Source organism: Bubalus kerabau, chromosome X, assembly GCF_029407905.1.
Source record: "Bubalus kerabau isolate K-KA32 ecotype Philippines breed swamp buffalo chromosome X, PCC_UOA_SB_1v2, whole genome shotgun sequence".
NCBI classification, from domain to species: domain Eukaryota; kingdom Metazoa; phylum Chordata; class Mammalia; order Artiodactyla; family Bovidae; genus Bubalus; species Bubalus kerabau.
In genome coordinates, this window is record NC_073647.1 from 114184514 (window position 1) to 114200809 (window position 16296).

The 16296-nt window shown below is 38.3% G+C and overlaps 1 protein-coding gene and 1 long non-coding RNA gene across 10 annotated transcripts in view; both read right to left on the reverse strand.

Moving 5' to 3' along the window:
• ZNF674 (zinc finger protein 674) overlaps positions 1-16296 on the reverse strand; it is a 37753-nt gene that overhangs the window by 4747 nt on the left and 16710 nt on the right. The window lies entirely within an intron of this gene.
• On the reverse strand, positions 12926-15817 carry LOC129638434 (uncharacterized). Its single transcript, XR_008707791.1, has 2 exons — positions 15708-15817; positions 12926-13019 (listed from the first exon to the last, which is right to left on the reverse strand). It is a non-coding gene; the product is annotated as an uncharacterized LOC129638434 (long non-coding RNA).

A 16296-nucleotide genomic window follows, 5' to 3' on the forward strand; every position in this document is an offset into this window, starting at 1 on the left:
CAGGAAGATCCCCTGGAGAAGGGAATGGCTAGCCACTCCAGTATTCTTGCCTGGAGAATCCCCATGGACAGAGGAGCCTGGTGGGCTACAGTCCATGGGATCACATAGAGTCGGATACAACTGAGCAACTAACACACTTCATTTTGGGGGCTCCCCAGGTGGCACAGTGGTAAAGAACCCACCTGCAAGTGCAGGGGATGCCAGAAACACATTTGATCATTGGGTTGGGAAGATCCCCTGGAGAAAGATATGACACCCTACTCCAGTATTCTTGCCTGGGAAAAATGGACAGAGGAGCCTGATGGGCTATAGTCCATGGGATCACAAAGAATTGGATATGACTGAGCACACATGCACAAATACATTTTTAGAGTTCCAATTTACAAATCAAACAAGATACATGCACCCCATGTTCAATGCAGCACTATTTACAATAGCCAGGACATGGAAGCAACCTAAATGTCCATCAACAGATAAAGGGATAAAGATATGGTACATATATACAATGGACTATTACTTAGCTATAAAGAATGAATTTGGGTCGTTTATAAAGATGTGGACGGACTTGGAGTCTGTCATACAAAGTGAAGTAAATCAGAAAAATATCATACAGTAATGCATACATCTGGAATCTAGAAAAATGATACTGGTGAACCTATCTGCAGGGCAGAAAAAGAGGTGTGGATGTAGAGAATGGACTTCTGGACAAAGGGGCAAAGGAGAGGGTGGAGAAAATTGAGAGAATAGCACTGGCATACATATACTAGCATGTGTGAAATAGATATCTAGTGGGAAGCTGCTGTATAACACAGGAAGCTCAGCTTGGTGCTCTGTTTTGACCTAGAAGAATGGAATGGGGCGGGGAGGAGGAAGACTCAAGAGGAAGGGGATATATGTATACCTATGGCTGATTCACTCTGTTGTACAGCAGAAACTAACACAACATTGTAAAGCAATTATATGGCAATAAAAAAAATTTTCCTGAAAAAAAAAATGGGCACAAGACATAGACATTTCTGCAAAGAAGACATGCAAATGGCCAATAGGTAGATGAAAAAAATGCACAACATCGCTAATTATCAGAAAAATGCAAATGAAAACTACAATAAAGTACCACCTTATACAGGTCAGAATGTCCATCATTAAAAGGTCTACAAATAAATACTGGAGAGGGTGTGGAGCAAAGGGAACCCTCCTATACTGTTGGTGACAATGTGAATTGGTGCAGCCACTGGAAAATAGTATGGAGGTTCTTCTAAAAACTAAAAAAAGAGTTGCCATATGATCCAGCAATCCTACTCCTGGGCATATATCGGGACATAACCACTAATTCGAAGAGATACATACACCCTATATTCATAGCAGCACTATTTATAATAGCCAAGACATGGAAACAACCTAAATGTCCACTGACAGATGAATGGGTAAAAAAGATATATATCCAAAGTGGAATATTATTCAGCCATAAAAAGAATGACATAATGCCATTGAAGGAACATGGACGGACCTAGAGATTAACATACTAAGTGAAGTCAGAGAAAGACAAATACCATATGAAATAACTTATATGTAGAATCTAAGATATGATACTGCTGCTGCTAAGTCGCTTTAGTTGTGTCCAACTCTGTGCGACCCCACAGACGGCAGCCCACCAGACTCCCCTGTCCCTGGGATTCTCCAGGCAAGAACACTGGAGTGGCTTGCCATTTCCTTCTCCAATGCATGAAAGTGAAAAGTGAAAGTGAAGTCACTCAGTTGTGTCCAACTCTTTGCGACCCCATGGACTGCAGCCTACCAGGTTCCTCCATCCATGGGATTTTCCAGGCAAGAGTACTGGAGTGGGTTGCCATTGCCTTCTCCCAAAATATGATACAAATGAACCTATATATGAAACTGAAACAGACTCACAGACATAGAGAACAGACTTGTGGTTGCTAAGGGGGAGCGGGGATGGAGGAGAGTTGGATTGGGAGTTTAGGATTAGTAGATGCAAACTAGTATGTATAGAATGAATGAATAAGGTCCTACTGTATAGCACAGGGAACTATATTCAATATTCTGTGATAAACCATAATGGAAAAAAATATGAAAAAGAATATATGTATGTGTAACTGAGTCACTTTTCTATATAGCAGAGTGTACACAACATTGTAAGTCAATTATACATTAATAAGATAAAAAAATCAAAAGCCTAGTTCTGTAACTCAATCCAAATGATTATAAGTGTAGTAGAGAGCCCCCTAAGCTAAAAAATTAGACTAAAAATTGGTCCTGTATTCGTAGGTTCCCAGTGGTGGCACATCTTCCAAAAGATATATTTTTGTATTTTTATAGCTTAGGGCTCATAGGATGTCTATGGTATACCAATTATCACTGAAGAGTTAACAGTATAAAATTAACAACCTCACAAGGAAATGACCTACTATGAAAGAGAAGCAGCATATATATTAAAAGATACTCCCATTTCTAGAACTATAGCTAGTAAAACCATGTGGACTTCAAGATAAATATATTTCAACTGTTTAAAGAAATAAGGGAAGAACTCTACCTACTTTCTATCTAGTCATAGATAAAGACAGATTTAACAGATTAGGTGACAGACCTTGAGATCACCCAGAATGTAGCATGAAGAGCTAACAATGGAAATATGGTAAGAGAAATATAGAAATGATAAGTTCCAGAATAGGTTTAACAGCTAATCCAAATGGAGGACTAGAGAAAAAGGGAGAGGCAATATGCCAAGAAATGGGTTACTAGAGCAACACTGAGACTCCTATACTTAGAAAGGCCAGCTTGCAAGGCTGGCCCTTGGCTACCACCTGGGAATTTAGAGTTCAGGAATGTCCCCACCATTCGCTAACTGATAAGGCTGCTTGTACAAACAAGGTGATCTGCTTTCCTTCTGGGAGTCTGGAATGTTGGTAAGTGTGGGGTGTATGTATAGATGCTGAGTCTCTCTAATGGGCTTCTCTGTGCGTGAACACACACATGTTGCTGCCTTTTCAATGCTGGGAGAAGTATGTGCTGTGTGACCCTAGATGGGAGGGAGAGAACATAAGGAACTCTACATGGAGTCCTCCAGACTCTGCTCCTGTCTTCTCCCCTTATGCTTTAGTTGTATATCCTTATATCCCCAGTCGCTAAGTCATGTCTGCCTCTTTGAGACCCTATGGACGACAGCCTGCCAGGCTCCTCTGTCCATGGAATTTTCCAGGCAAGAATACTGGAGTGGGTTGCCATTTCCTCCTCCAGGGAATCTGCCAGACCCAGGGACTGAACTTGCATCTCCTGTGTCTCCGATATTACAGGCAGATTCTTAACCTGCTGAGCCACCGGGGAGGCCTGTATATCCTTACTACATTGCTGTAATAATCTTAGCTGTATATACAGCTAGATGCCGAGGCCTGGGAGTCCCTCTCAAGAATCTCTGAAAGTGGCAGTGGTCTTGAGGGACCCCCAGTCTAGGCAGCATTTGAAGAGATAATGAATGAGAGATTTCTGTCATGTATCTTACCCTTTTTTAAAATTTATTTATTTTTTAATTGAAGGATAATTGCTTTACAGAATTTTGTTGTTTTCTGTCAAACCTCAACATGAATCATCCATAGGTATACATATATCCCCTATATCCTACCCTTGAATGTCCAGAGTCCTGAGTGTGGTGAGACACAGTACTGAGACATAGTTCTGTGTAACTGTAAGACGTTAAGAAAGTAAGTATTGAAAGCTACCATGGAGAAATTTTAAAAACCACCTATAAAGAAACAATTAGGTCAACAACAGATTTCATCAGCTAAAAAAGAAGCCAAAAGAATATTTTCAAAGTCCTGAGACAAGCTGTCACCTTAGACAACCTTAGATATTTCCATCCCCAGCTAAATTATTGTAATGGAAGATGACAAAATAAAGATGCTTTTGGACAAGAAAACAGAGAATTTGCCATACACAAAGCTTGCTAAGAATATGCTTTGTACTTGAATTACTCAGGAGGAAAATGAGTAAAGGGGAAAAAGGTATGGGGGGAGGGTAAAGAAAACCCAGCAAAGGCATGAAAAAAGGTAAAGGAAAAGCAGGATCTTTAGAAAATACAGTTTCCTCTAAAAGAAGAAATACAAATACAGTAATAGAACAATAAATAAATGTTAACCCCATTAAGTATAGGCCAACCATATTAAATTGTGCTTTTAAAAATCAGCTATGTGTTTTTAAAAGACAATTACAACAAAATGGGAAATGTTAAAATCATAGACAGATACACCTGGCACTTAATAACCAAAGAAAATTGGTAAAACAACGGTTATGTTATACTGTGGTGTTGGAGAAGACTCTTGAGAGCCCCTTGGACTGCAAGGAGATCCAACCAGTCCATTTTAAAGGAGATCAGCCCTGGGTGTTCTTTGGAAGGATTGATGCTAAAGCTGAAACTCTAGTACTTTGGCCACCTCATGCGAAGAGTTGACTCATTGGAAAAGACTCTGATGCTGGGAGGGATCGGGGGCAGGAGGAAAAGGGGACGACAGAGGATGACATGGCTGGATGGCATCACCGACTCAATGGATGTCAGTTTGAGTGAACTTCGGGAGATGGTGATGGACAGGGAGGCCTAGCGTGCTGCAATTCATGGGGTCACAAAGAGTCGGACATGACTGAGCAACTGATCTGATCTGATCTGATCTGATGTTATACAAAATAGAATGACCTGGATGCCAAAAGCAAATAAGGACAGAATATGAAAATATTATAAAGCAGTTTCAGTTACATAGATGCAAAACACTTAAATATACATGACAAATTGATTCTATTTATGAGAGAAAAAAGGTTAGACACCTAATAATGTTGAAAATGTATATATTCCACTATGTATTATACTTACAGTTACACCACAGAGAAATTCTGCAAATATGTACATGTACAAGAATGGCAACAAGGTATTAGAAACAACTAAATGCCCACCAATAGAGGCTTAGATTGGTAGACTCCGATACTGAGATGTTGGAATGCTATACAGGAGTTAAAATGAATGAATTAAATCTAACACAGGTAAACTCAAAGGTGAATACAGAAAGTAAGTTGTACAAAGACCTCCTATGGTTTCTAGGGCACTAATCTGGTAAATTTACAAAAAGAATGCTATATTGATTACCAGTGCAAATTTATGTAGTAAAAGTATAAAAACATGGTTAGAAGGATACTCACCAAATTCATGATACCGCTTGCCTATGGAGGAAATGAAGGCAAGAGGACTCAGGAGGGGAAAAGGGAGGCTTCACCTTTATTTGTAAACCTCTATTTCTTTTATAAACAAAAAAACATCACCACCAAATGACAAAATCTTAGCATTTGCTATTATTGGAAGGTAACTATGACAGTATTTCTTATGACTATGACTTTCTATACTTCTGTGCAGTTTCAAGAGAAATGCCTTAAAGCAGGGCTTCTGGAACAGTGGAGTGAGGACCTTAGTAAATTGTCTTCCCCTTAAAAGCAATGAAAATATTGGCAAAATTATCAAAATCTATCATTTCAGGACTTTGGAAATTAACCAAAGTCATACACCACGTTAAAAAGCATTTATTCAAGAACCACCAGTGAACCTCACTGAGAACAGCCAAGTATGTGGTTTTTACTTGGTGTTATTTCTCCCCACCCCCACCTCCACCCTAGACCCCTGGCTCCTCAACTCTGTGGTCCAGAAGGAATGAAAACTGGCATCCTCACAGCAGCTGAAGGGAGCTCCACTGGAAGCCCCATCTCCAGAGTTTTGTTACTACCTTGATCTAACTTGGAACTCGGTTCCAAACAGTATATAGTAACTACAATCCCCATGAAAAAATAGAGAGCACCAGTAAAGGTAATGTCCAGCAAGGTGTTAACGTGGCATGCTTGGCTCCTGGCTGATGTTTGGGAATGCAGATTGTGGAATGTTCCCTATTTTGATGATTTTAGCCTACCTAGGGCACTGAATACCTGATTTTCTCCTGGGTGTCGAGACACCTGGATGTGCCTATTTTTATTTAGTGGGTCAACTGAGAATCTCCCACAAAGCGAAAAGGGCTTTCTAAAAAGTCTTACTTGCCACGTGGACTTGAACTGCAGCTGTCTAGCCCTGCAGCATCTTGGATTTGCATGAGAAAGGGGCAACTATCGCTGTAGGGATTTGTCTCCTACCAAGTGCCCAGCAATATGGGTGGAAATGAACCCTATTAGGACACATGAAGAAATGTCAGAAAGCAGGAAATAAAGGGGGAAAAAGTCTTAGAAGCTTCAGAGTTCTCAAAAGGAAAATTTCAGTCAGAAGACAATGGAACAATGCCTTCATAAATCTAAGGGAAAGAAATGTCCATCCTAGAACTCTACTCCAAGCTCAACTCCCCATCTTGGATGAGGTTTCAACAAACGCTTTCAGGTATTCAAAAATCTAAAAAAAAAAAAAAAAAAGTATCTCCCATGGGCCTGCATTCTTTCTTAGGAAAGCACTGGAAGAATGTGCTCCAGTGAAATGTAGAGGAAGGCATGGCATTAAAGCAAATGAGGACTCCCAACAATGAGAAAGTGGAGGGAATTCCCAGAATGATGGTGAAGAGAGATGTCAGGATGGTGGCTGCACAAAACAGGAATGAAGATAATCCACCCAGAAGGGAGTGGTCAGAGAGCCCCAGACAAACTCAGGCATATGACATTGCTGGAGCACTTTTAGCTCTGGAAACATTTAAAATCACTCTGGATCATGGGTCATGAAGTGTTTAAGCTGAACTAGCGAGAAGTACTCAGAGAAAGAAGCAAATGAAAGAAACAAAGCAATTATTAACCAGAGGAAACTAAAAGTTATACAGAAAAGGTAAATTAATCATAGGTCACTACATGGCTATCTGTAGTGTTCATATAGTCATTTTGTTCATATAGTCATTATGTAAACAATAGTATTGATGGAAAGCAAATTTATGGTATAATCATACTGGGAACATGGGCAAACAAGAAGTCTTTGTGTTGCAAGGAAAATATACAGATGGCCAATAGGCACATGAAAAGAGGTTCAACATCACTAACCATCAGGGAAATGCAAATCAAAATCACAGTGAGCTATCACCTCACACCTGTCAGTATGGCTACTATGAAAAAGACCACAACCAATGTTGGCAGAGATGTGGAGAAAAGGGAACCCTCCCACACTGTTGGTGGGAATGCAAACTGGTGCAGTCACTATGGAAAACACTATGAAGTCCCTCAGGAAGTTAAAAACAAAAACTACCATATGATCCAGTAATTTTACTCCTAGTTATACAGCCGAAGAAAATGAAAACACTAATTTGAAAATACACATATTTGAAAAGAAAACGAAAACACTAATTTGAAAAGACACAATGTTCAAAACAGCGTTATTTACAAAAGCCAAGATATGGAAGCAACCTAAGTGTTCATCAACAGATGTATGGATAACGAAGACACACACATACACAAACACATACATGCAATGGAATATTACTTAACCATAAAAAGGAATGCGATTCTGCCCTCTGTAAGAACATGGATAGACCTGGAGGGTATATTTGTTCAGTTGCTAAGTTATGTCTGACTCTCTGCAACCCCATGGACTGCAGTACTCCAGGCTTCCCTGTTCTTCACTATTTCCTGAAGTTTGCTCAAACTAATGTCCATTGAGTCTTGCTTAGTGAAATAAGTCAGAGAAAGACAAATACTGTATGTTTTCGCTTGTATGTGGAATCTAAAAAATAAAACAATTAAATGTACCAAAAGAGAAACAGACTTACAGATACTGAGAACAATTTAGCTGTTACCAATTGGGAGAGGGAAAGGGGAGGGGCAAAACAGGAGAAGGGGATTAAGAGATAAAAACTGGGACTTCCCTCGTGGTCCAGTGGCTAAGACTATGTGCTTCCAATGCAGGTGGCCTGAGTTTGATCCCTGATCAGGGAACTAGGTCCCACATGCCGCAACTAAGAGTTCACATGCCACAACTAAAGATCCCGAATGCTGCAACTAAGACTTGGCTCAGCCAAATAAATATTTTTAAAAAGATAAAAATTACTAGGTATAAAATAAAAACCAGACATGGAATACAGCCAATATTTTAGAATAACTTTAAATGGAGTATAATCTATAAAAATATCAAATCACTGTGTTGTATACCTGAAATTAACACAGTATTATAAATCAACTATACTTCAAAAAAAAGAAAAAAACTTGATATTCAAAAAAGAAGTCTTTGTGTGTGTGTGTATGAATGGCAAAAACAATGAAGTGAGCTAAATCTTCATCTTCCATAGCATAAAGTTTTAAATAATTTTCATAAGAAATATGTAAATTATAAAGAACAGAGATATCAAAAATTATCTGCATATCCACCACTCATTAAAAAAATTATTTTTACCTTTGAAGTTCTTCATGTGCTCATTTCATTCTCTTTCTTCTCAGATAATCACTATCCTGAATTTTATATTTGTCATGCCCTGTTTCTCAGCTTGTTAGCTAAGACCAAGTACACTATTATGCCCTTGACATTCATTATAGTTTTATCACATTTATTTTATTCTTTAAACCATGGACATGATTTAATTTGATAAAAATTAAAGCTTTTTTACTCAAAAGAGAATACTACCCTAGGTCAGTAATCTGAAGTCTCAGATGAAACATGATTATCTTAAAAAATTACCAGAACTGATAGAAGATAGAGAAAACATGAATAAATCAGGAATTGCTTTTAAAAAACTATAAATCTTACTCTGTACTTGAAAGTCTTCCCCTAAAAAAGGCTTCCTATCCAGATGCTGTTGTAGATGACTGCTATCAAACTCTTAAGAACAGGTATAGTTCAGTCAATATAATTTCAGAAACTAGAAAAAAAAGCAAAAAGTACAGTCTTTTTTATGCAGTGAGGATAACCTTGGATACCAGAATAAGAGAACAGTACACGAAAAGAAAATCTAAGATCTGTCTCACTCTGAACACTAATGGAAAACTCTTAAACATGACTAAACTGAATTCAATCAATTAAAAATGCTTTAAAACTAATTAAGAGTTTAGCACAGGAATGCAAGAACAGTACAACATTGAAAAAATGTTAATATAATCTACCACATTAATAGATTAAAGGAGAAAAAAGTATCTTCTTAATAGATGCAGAAAATAAGCATTCAAGAAAATACCACACATTCATGATTTTTTTTTAAATGTCTTAGTAAACCAGGGACATAAAAGCTTTTGATGAAAGGTATTTTTTCAAAAAACCACAGCAAATATACTTAATGATGAACGTTTTAGAAATCACATTCTCTCTGTGCCTCAGTTTCTCATCTATAAAATAATAACCAGTTTCCTTTACAAGATCATTTGGAGGATTAAACTCTATAACGTATATAAAGCAGACAGAGTACTGCATTTGTGGGACACAGCACACGCTTACACATTGACTATCATTACATTTCTATCATTGTCCTCACCAATACTTGCATTAGAATCAGAAACAAATAAGGAATTCACTATCATTATATCTATTAGACACTGTATTACAGGCCCTGACTAACAGAATGGGAAATGAAAAAGAAAATGTATAATTGGAAAAGACCCTGACGCTGGGAAAGATTGAAGGCAGGAGGAGAAGGGGATGACAGACGATGAGATGGTCAGATGGTATCACTGACTCGATGGACATGAGTTTAGGCAAGCTCCGGGAGCTGGTGATGGACAGGGAGCCTAGTGTGCTGCAGTCCATGGGGTCGCAAGGAGTCAGACACAACTGAGCGACTGAACTGAAGTGATAACTGGAAATCCAAAATTGCTTTTAAGAAGATAATTGTTTACATAGAAGACCCAAGAGAATCTAAAAGCTATTAGTATTAATAAAAGCATTCAGACAGGTTTCTGTACACAAATTGAATGTATAAATACCAATGCATTGTCATACATTAGTATTAACCAATTAGGAACCATACTATGAAAAAAAATCCTAATCACAATTGCAATAATAGCTAGGAGGTATCTAGGAATAAGTGTAACAAAAGATGTGCAAGCATTTCCTGAAGACAAGTTCAAAATATTACTAAATGGCAGAAAGGACAGGTTGAATAAGAGTTCACTGATGGTAAAATTCAATAGAGTAAAGATACCAAACCCCAACATACTTCCAACTCATCTCCAAACACAGGTCAATTGCAATTGAAATCTCCAATAGTTTTCCATGGAACTTGACAAACTAATCCTTAGATTCCTATTTGAAGACCAAAGAGTCCAAAGAGATAAGGAGAATCATCCTACCAGCTATTAACAACATCAAGAACAGTAAGAATAACAGTTGACATGTAATAGCATTCACTTAGGCACTTTAAAGTGCTTTACATATTCATTTTAAGTTAGAAAAACATGCAAATGGCAAAGGGACAAACAGACTAATGGAACAAAATAGAGAGCCTTGGAAAAGCCCCGCACAGATATGGAACTTGACCTCTAGTTGAAGGGGTATCCCACACCACCATTGAAAGGGTTTAGTATGTGGCATGGTACAAGTGGATGTCCACATGGGGAAAAAAGAACAACTAATAGTTCCCTTCTTCATGAATTATGTAAAGTCTAGGCAGATTTTATATATGCCTATATATATGGCAGAAAGCAAAGAAGAACTAAAGAGCCTCTTGATGAAAGTGAAAGAGGAGAGTGAAAAAGTTGGCTTAAAGCTCAACATTCAGAAAACTAAGATCATAGTTTCTGGTCCCATCACTTCATGACAAATAGATGGGGAAACAACAGAAACAGTGAGAGACTTTATTTTGGGGGGCTCCAAAATCACTGCAGATGGTGACTGCAGCCATGAAATTAAAAGATGCTCGCTCCTTGGAAGAAAAGCTATGACCAACCTAGACAGCATATTAAAAAGCACAGACATTACTTTGCCAACAAAGGTCCATCTAATCAAAGCTATGGTTTTTCCAGTAGTCGTGTATGGATGTGAAAGTTGGACTATAAAGAAATCTGAGTGCCAAAGAATCGATGCTTTTGAACTCTGGTGTTGGAGAAGACTCTTGAAAGTCCCTTGGACTGCAAGGAGATTAAACCAGTCCATCTTAAAGGAAATCAGTCCTGAATATTCATTGAAAGGACTGATGCTGAAGCTGAAATTCCAATACTTTGGCCACCTGATGCACAGAACTGACTCACTGGAAAAGACCCTGATGCTGGGAAAGATTGAAGGCAGGAGGAGAAGGGGATGACAAAGGATGAGAAGGTTGAATAGCATCACTGACTCAATGGACATGAGTTTGAGTAAACTCCAGGAGTTGGTGATGGACAGGGAAGCCTGGCATGCTGCAGTTCATGGGGTCGCAAAGAGTCAGACATGACTGAGTGACTGAACTGACTGAGGCAGATTTTAAGAAAGTAAAATGCAAAATATGAAATTTGGGGAAGAAAATTACATTTTTATGAGCTCAGTCAGAGAAAAGTTACATGAAATTACACAAAAAGTACAAACTAAAAAATCAATCAATTACAAAGAAATTACATTACAAAGAAAACCTCTACTCAAAAAACACCAACAATAACCAAGATGAAGAAAGAATACTAACTAAAAAGAGTGGACATATGTGTGTGTGTAACTGATTCAGTTATACCTCTGAAACTAACACAACATTGTAAATCAACTATACTCTCCAATAAAAATTTTTTAAAAAGATATTGACTATACACAAAATCAGAATTGGGACTATATAAAGAATCTGTATAGATCTGAAAAAGACAAATACCCCCAACAAAAACACAAATAAACGATATAAACAAGTAAGCCACAGAAGAGGAAATCCAGTCCACACCAAATATGAAATGATAAATACCTTGACTTGTAATCAGGGAAACAAAAATTACAGTAAGATACAAATTTGTACTTAACAGATTACCAAAATGTAGAGTGTGCCCCTGTATGCATGCGTGCTAAGTTGCTCCAGTTGTGTCTGACTCTTTTGTTAGTCATGGCCCACCAGGCTCCTCTGTCCACAGGATTCTCCAGGCAAGAATACTGGAGCGGGTTGCCATGCCCTCCTCCAGGGAATCTTCCTGACCCAGGAATCAAACCCGCATCTCTTACGTCTCCTGAATTGGCAGAAGGGTTCTTTACCACTAGCGCCACCTGGGAAGCCCAAGGAGTGTGCCTATACTACAGTTCTATATAGAGAGAACAGTGCTATCACTGTAGAAAGTTCTCTTGGGCAGCACTGGTCTAAATCATGCATTGTCTGTATCATCAGTTTGGCTGCATAAGGTTACAGAGCTTTGCATTTTTACATTGATGCTTCCTGTTCAAAACCCAAAGTTTCACATATTTCAGAAACTACATCTGCCACCCAGTTGCAATCTATGCTCTGAAGGAACTGGCTTAACATGATATCAGTACAGCTCTTTGCAGGCCATCTGCTTTGAAAAAACCATTGGTAGAGCCCTTTATTTTTCCACTTCTCTTGCCCACATCTCAAGATTCAACAATGATCTGTACACATGGATTAAGGTGATACTAACTTGGGGGGAGGGGTGAGGAGGCAGCTCCACTGTAAATTGGGAAACAGCAGTGACATTTTTTCTTAGTTTGATTCCAGCCTGGGGCTTTCTAAATAAACACTGCAGAAGTAGTAACAGCATGGTGACTATAGCTGTGTGTGTATGCTTGGTCGCTCAGTCATGTCCAAGTCTTTGCGATCACATGGATTCTAGCTGCCAGGCTCCTCCTGTTTATGGAATTTTCCAGGCAAGAAAACTGGAGTAAGTTGTCATTTCTTCCTCTGGGGATCTTCCGAACCCAGGGATCAAACATCTCTTGCGTCTCCTGCACTGGAAGGAAGATTCTTTACCACTGAGCCACATGGGAAGCCCAACTGTAGCTAATAATACTGTATTGTGTATTTGAAAGTTGCTAAGAGAGTGAATCTTTTTTTTTTTTCCCCAAAATTAAATAATTTACTTCAAACTAATGTAAAATGAAATAAAATACAATCAATGCCATTCTAAATCAAAGTACAGACCTAAGGTGTCCATATGTGCGTGGATTTATCTCTGGGCTTTCTATTTTGTTCCATTGATCTATATTTCTGTCTTTGTGCCAGTACCATACTGTCTTGATAACTGTGGCTTTGTAGTAGAGCCTGAAGTCAGGTAGGTTGATTCCTCCAGTTCCATTCTTCTTTCTCAAGATCGCTTTGGCTATTCGAGGTTTTTTGTTTTTCCATACAAATTGTGAAATTATTTGTTCTAGCTCTGTGAAGAATGCTGTTGGTAGCTTGATAGGGATTGCATTGAATCTATAGATTGCTTTGGGTAGTATACTCATTTTCACTACATTGATTCTTCCAATCCATGAACATGGTATATTTCTCCATCTGTTAGTGTCCTCTTTGATTTCTTTCACCAGTGTTTTATAGTTTTCTATATATAGGTCTTTAGATTCTTTAGGTAGATATATTCCTAAGTATTTTATTCTTTCCGTTGCAATGGTGAATGGAATTGTTTCCTTAATTTCTCTTTCTGTTTTCTCATTATTAGTGTATAGGAATGCAAGGGATTTCTGTGTGTTGATTTTATATCCTGCAACTTTACTATAGTCATTGATTAGTTCTAGTAATTTTCTGGTGGAGTCTTTAGGGTTTTCTATGTAGAGGATCATGTCATCTGCAAACAGTGAGAGCTTTACTTCTTCTTTTCCAATTTGGATTCCTTTTATTTCTTTTTCTGCTCTGATTGCTGTGGCCAAAACTTCCAAAACTATGTTGAATAGTAATGGTGAAAGTGGGCACCCTTGTCTTGTTCCTGACTTTAGAGGAAATGCTTTCAATTTTTCACCATTGAGGATAATGTTTGCTGTGGGTTTGTCATATATAGCTTTGATTATGTTGAGGTAGGTTCCTTCTATTCCTGCTTTCTGGAGAGTTTTGATCATAAATGGATGTTGAATTTTGTCAAAGGCTTTCTCTGCATCTATTGAGATAATCATATGGTTTTTATTTTTCAATTTGTTAATGTGGTGTATTACATTGATTGATTTGCGGATATTGAAGAATCCTTGCATCCCTGGGATAAAGCCCACTTGGTCCTGGTGTATGATCTTTTTAATGTGTTGTTGGATTCTGATTGCTAGAATTTTGTTAAGGATTTTTGCATCTATGTTCATCAGTGATATTGGCCTGTAGTTTTCTTTTTTTGTGGGATCTTTGTCAGGTTTTGGTATTATCTTCGACAAAGGAGGCAAGAATATACAATGGATTAAAGACAATCTCTTTAACAAGTGGTGCTGGGAACTCTGGTCAACCACTTGTAAAAGAATGAAACTAGAACACTTTCTAACACCATACACAAAAATAAACTCAAAATGGATTAAAGATCTAAACGTAAGACCAGAAACTATAAAACTCCTAGAGGACAACATAGGCAAAACACTCTCTGACATACATCACAGCAGGATCCTCTATGACCCACCTCCCAGAATATTGGAAATAAAAGCAAAAATAAACAAATGGGACCTAATTAACCTTAAAAGCTTCTGCACATCAAAGGAAACTATTAGCAAGGTGAAAAGACAGCCTTCAGAATGGGAGAAGATAATAGCAAATGAAGCAACTGACAAACAACTAATCTCGAGAATATACAAGCAACTCCTACAGCTCAACTCCAGAAAAATAAATGACCCAATCAAAAAATGGGCCAAAGAACTAAATAGACATTTCTCCAAAGAAGACATAAAGATGGCTAACAAACACATGAAAAGATGCTCAACATCACTCATTATCAGAGAAATGCAAATCAAAACCACTATGAGGTACCATTTCACACCAGTCAGAATGGCTGCAATCCAAAAGTCTACAAGTAATAAATGCTGGAGAGGGTGTGGAGAAAAGGGAACCCTCTTACACTGTTGGTGGGAATGCCAACTAGTGCAGCCACTATGGAGAACAGTGTGGAGATTCCTTAAAAAACTGGAAATAGACATGCCTTATGATCCAGCAATCCCACTGCTGGGCATACACACTGAGAAAACCAGAAGGGAAAGAGACACGAGTACCCCAATGTTCATCGCAGCACTGTTTATAATAGCCAGGACATGGAAGCAACCTAGATGTCCATCAGCAGATGAATGGATAAGAAAGCTGTGGTACATATACACAATGGAGTATTATTCAGCCATTAAAAAGAATACATTTGAATCAGTTCTAATGAGGTGGATGAAACTGGAGCCTATTATACAGAGTGAAGTAAGCCAGAAAGAAAAACACCAATACAGTATACTAACGCATATATATGGAATTTAGAAAGATGGTAACAATAACCCTGTGTACGAGACAGCAAAAGAGACACTGATGTATAGAACAGTCTTATGGACTCTGTGGGAGAGGGAGAGGGTGGGAAGATTTGGGAGAATGGCATTGAAACATGTAAATATCATGTATGAAATGAGTTGCCAGTCCAGGTTCGATGCACGACACTGGATGCTTGGGGCTGGTGCACTGGGACGACCCAGAGGGATGGAATGGGGAGGGAGGAGGGAGGAGGGTTCAGGATGGGGAACACATGTATACCTGTGGCGGATTCATTTTGATATTTGGCAAATCTAATACAGTTATGTAAAGTTTAAAAATAAAATAAAATTAAAAAAATAAATAAATAAATAAATAAAATGATGACTTTCAAAAAAAAAAAAAAAAATAAATCAAAGTACAGACCTAAAATAGACCACAGTTGATGAAATCTACAAAGTAGACATAGAGGACTAAAACCAAAGAGGACTCCCAAAATCTAATAAATGAAGGTACAAAATACAAGATGTAGGTACACTACAAGAAAATAAAACATTAAAAAAAAAAAACCCTACTAATTTCAAAGGCTGGTAATAAAATACTACCAAGTGCTTTTGCAGTCGAGACCTTTACAGGACTTAAAGGAGTAGGTCTAAACCACTTGGAGTCCCTCTGCAGTAAGACACCTTACAAGTAGGAGTTAAAAAAAATAAAAGTAGGTATTAAGTAGTATTAAGTAGTATTAAGGTTTAAGAAGCTGAGGAAGAAACCGTCTTCAGACAGAGCTGTTGGAAAGCGGTGGCATTTTCTCTCTCACACAATAGGGGCAGGAGGAGTACTTTTGCCCCAGCCCTAATCTAGTAAGGATAACTTCAAGGAGACAACCTGCTTGATATATGTCCACTAGAGTCTGGGGGACACATGGGACTTGGCACCTGGTTTGTGGCTAGAAAATTCTACACGTGACAGGCAGGTTGTGGCAGTCTGTGGCCACAGAAAAAAGGTTGCATTGGGT